At 43.1% G+C, this 4,318-nt stretch overlaps 1 pseudogene; it reads right to left on the minus strand.

Moving 5' to 3' along the window:
* Window positions 1-1,747: 1,747 nt before the first annotated feature.
* LOC103606942 lies at window positions 1,748-2,946 on the minus strand (annotated as a pseudogene).
* Between the last annotated feature and the right edge of the window lie 1,372 nt (window positions 2,947-4,318).

The raw sequence follows: 4,318 nt of genomic DNA on the forward strand, positions 1-4,318 counted from the left end.
GTTTCTCACAAAAATCCCAGCTCTTGCTTCAAGGGGGACAACTCTGTAGTACAATTCTCCCCCCAGTATCCTGTAGGACGAGACTAGATTCTTCTCTCCCTCCCCGATATACATTATTTATGCCTGCTCCTTTTCTATCCTTGTCTCACTTCGCTCCTATGAGCACACGCTCAGCAAATTATGTACATAAGAATCTCTACTTCGAGTTCTGCTTCTAGGGAACTTGATCCAAGACAAGTCCCCATCTACCAGGTAGCAGAAAAATAAAAAGGCTTCTGTCCTGTCCAGCAACCTTAGTCTAATATAATGATTTGGTCAGACCTTTAGGTATCAATATAGACCCATGGGTTCCTTTTCATTCAATATATTATAATCAATTCCTGCATTATTCATTTGAGGCTAACATTGTTCCAGATCTGACATGGAGCCCTTTATAAAATGTAGATCCCAAGGCACCTTCAGTCTCTCCTGGGAGTCTGGGATTTTACATTTATAACTGGCTCCCCCTAGTGCTGCTTATGCCCCTAAAAATTTGAAAAGCTGAGGCAAAGCCTGGCAAAGGACCATCTGATGGGTTTATGTCATACCTACCAGGCAGCTGACCTTTGAATAACATGGGTTTAAACTGCGTGGGTCCACTCATATGCAGATTTTTCAATGTATTTAAGTGTATGTAAATATTTTTTAAATGTATTTTCTCTATGATTTTCTTAACATTTTCTTTTCTCTAGCTTATTTTATGCCAAGAATACAGTATATAATATATATAACATACAAAATATGTGTTAATTGACTGTTCAAGTTATCAGTAAGGCTTCCAGTCAACAGTAGGCTAGAATGCGGCTAGCTGGTTAGCTCAGCCGGTTAGACCATGGTTTTATAACACGAAGGTCAAGGGTCTGGATCCCCGTACTGGTCAGCTGCCAAAACAAAAAACAAAACCCTGGTAGGCTAGAGTCAAAAGCTATACATGAATTTTCAACTGCAGAGGGAGAGGGATCAGTGCCCCAAACCCCAGTGTTGTTCAAGGATCAACTGTATAGCTAAAACTTGAAAAATCTGCATCTCTGAGAGAGGGAAGGCAAGAATATCAGCAAAAGAAAGTGTGTTTTCTGGAGATGGAGAGAGGCAAGTAAGAAGTGGAGAGGTAGGGGCTGGAAATGAGATGCTTATGTTTTTTCCTTTGGGAAGACTACAGCAGACAACATACCTACTAATTCTAGCAACATTACAGCAATGTTTTTCTTTTTTTTTCCTCAATCAGAAGACATTTTAATCCCCAATGAGTATTCTGGGTGAGATTCCCAACGGGGGATATTCAGAGTAATGAATAGTGACTTAGGGGTCGAGGTACAGAAGTATAGCACTTGGCACTCACTGGCTGGGTGACCCCAGGCGATTTTACTACTTTATCCCTGAATTTCCGTTGCCTCATCTATAAGATGGGGATAATAACGGCACCCATTTCATAATTATGAAGATTAAATACATTAGTGCAAGGAAAACTTCAGTATGTGTCTGGCACATGCTGAACATCCAACAAATGTTACCTACCATCATTTACACACGCCGATGTCTTCGGACAGGGATGGAATGTTTAACACGGACAACAGTAGGTTTTAGACACTCACTTGCTCTCTTGGCTCCTGAAACATGAGCTACCCCCACCCCAGTTTGTCCAAGCCCATCAAGATAGTTGTCCTTAATCTTCGCAGGTGTGTGATTCAAGACAACAGTCAGAGGGCTGTCATCTGCAAGACTGAACAAGAAAAGCAATTTTGGCTGTTGTAGGAGACAGGACACTAGAGTTTAATCTTCCAACTTGATTGACTTGGAAGCATTTCTGTCGATATAAAAGATTTTGTCTGGGGCAGTAGAGAAGCTGAGGCCAGCCCCTCGGTTCTACTTCCAGCTCATGGCCCGGTCGGTCGTAGTCCTGCTGCAGGTTGTGCTGCAGGGTGTCAGCTGCCTTCTTGCTGAGGGCCATAATGGGCCTTCCAATCGTGCGAGGAGGGTGACTGAACGAAGGGGAGAGATTTTTAAAGCCACCCATAAGTTTGGGAAATTTCAGTTTCTGTTCATCGTTTTCAAAACCAGCATTATCCCACTGGCTGAATCGGGTTCCTGTCCGCTTCCTACTTTCAGAAGCCTCTGTTTTGCCCGAGGCACGATCGATCTTTTCTTGCAAGGCCTTTCGTCTCACCTCCTTCCAAGGGTCTCCTGCCACCCTGCTCTCTTTCTTCTTCTTTTTCTTCCTTTTTAGAGGCAACTCCTCAATGACTGGCTGCTCTCCCTTTTTCTTGGGCTTCATCTTCTTTGTTGGGGCCTTAGGGCCATCTCCAATTGGGATGTATTCTGGAGCCTCAACTTGGACTGGCTTCTTTTTACTTCCTTTCCTAGGGCTGCTGTTCACAGAACTAGACTAGGAGGATGTCTCTCTCCTGGTGGATGTTTTTTTTCTTCTTCATCTTTACCCTGTGCTCCCTGGGCTGCCCTGCTTCCGTTTCTGCCCCAAGGCTGCCTGGTCTCAGCCTGCTCCCCCACTGGGCAAGCAGACAGAGCATCCCTGGCCTCACAGAACCGAGGGTCCCGGACTGAAAAGGCTGCGGTGTCCTGGGCCTTTCTTTTTCCTTCTTGCATTTTTTGAGCTCCTCGCCAGCTCTGGCCACCTCCTCACTCTGTCTGGGAAGTGTTCATGCCTGAGCCATGGGACACGGCTGTAGATAACAAGGACAGCCTCTTCTTTTTCTTCACTAGAAGGATCTCAGGTGCCTGCCCTTGGGCTACGTTCTTAGAGGGGGATGTGGTTCTTATAGGACAAATATCAGTGAAATAATTGTTATTTTTTAAAATTGAGTATTGAATCTCTGGTTCTTTGACCACCTTCTTTTTTTTTTTCTCCAGGAGCCCAAGGCCCAGGTCTACTTTGTGGGTCTTGGTGATCATTTCCACAGGCCAAAAGTCCCCCCACCACAGCAATGTTTTTCTAAACAATGGGAACCATTTGCTTCCATCCCCAAAGATGGGGAGCTCTTTGAATAGTTGGAACCAAGCACTGATATTCAGGAAAAAGCCTAGATCAATATGGCAAATAGAACACATAAGTACACACTGTGACTCCTGCTGAAAACTCCCAGTGAAATCTAGAAAAGATGTAAAATAAGGAAAATAATAAATCTATAGCAGCATCAGCAAACTGAAAAACCAACAGGCCAGACATTTTAAGAAAGTTCCAGATGACAGAGGGCAGAAGGAAACATGTGATCAAAAAGGAGGAATTGAGTTCATGAGTTTATGCCACTTCCTCCCCAAACTTCACTAAGATGACATGAATTAGAAGGAAAAAATAAAAGTAAAAAAAAGGACAAAACCCACAAGGACAAAAAGAACAGGCATTGAGGCAAGACCAGGCTAATGATATCAAGAATAAATATTAGACATTCTCACCTGACATAGGGGAGAAAGAGAAAATGATTCCACACTTGGAAAAATGGAAAAATTATGGTTGCCTGATGTCTGAGATCTTGAGGGAACGCTGTCTCAAACATTTCGAATAAAAGCAGAACCTTGTGAATTTACCTCCACCTGACACTCCTGGGGAATGAAATTCCATTGCCACAGTGTATCTAATTAACCCACAATGACTGAGGGGACAGACAGTTTTATGGTTCTATAAAGTTATAGTTTAACTTTAGAAACTAATAGGTCCTATGATTTTATAGCCTGATTGTTAAACACAGAGATTTTATTGCCTTGTAGAAAGTTAACCAGTCTTGAATCTTACCTAGCAAATTGTCCTTGGAATTCTTTTCACTAACTCTACTACACTCACACACACACATCCCACACTGTTTTTCAAGCTCAGGCAAACTAGCTTGTTTCATCTACCTGCTGGTTCCTTCCTTAATGAGTTAAATAAAATTTTAATAAATGCTCAGAATCTCTTGGTTTCAGAATTTTGCTTTAACATTGCTTTTGGTTTTCTCAGTTCCGCCAAGCAGATGAAGGTATGCCAACAAGAAGAAAACTAATTTATGCTGTGGTACACCAGAAAGGCTTGGAGATTGGAGATACCATATACCTCTGATGTCAGAGGTGAGGGCTGGTGCTGGAACAGGAGGACACAGTTGAAAGTCTTGGTCCTCTTCCACCTGGGCAGAAAACTAGAGTTTGCCACGTGAAAAGGTTGAACCCCAAAACTCTAGGTTTAGGGAGATCAGGTACAGCTGAGGATGAGGCTGGAGGAGTGGACTTTGGGGAATTGAGTGAAGTCTGCATTCTGAACAGAGACACTGGCATCATCATCCCCTGCTCTGAG

The sequence above is a fragment of the Galeopterus variegatus genome, unplaced genomic scaffold (genome assembly GCF_000696425.1).
Source record: "Galeopterus variegatus unplaced genomic scaffold, G_variegatus-3.0.2 Scaffold6975, whole genome shotgun sequence".
Lineage (NCBI taxonomy): Eukaryota > Metazoa > Chordata > Mammalia > Dermoptera > Cynocephalidae > Galeopterus > Galeopterus variegatus.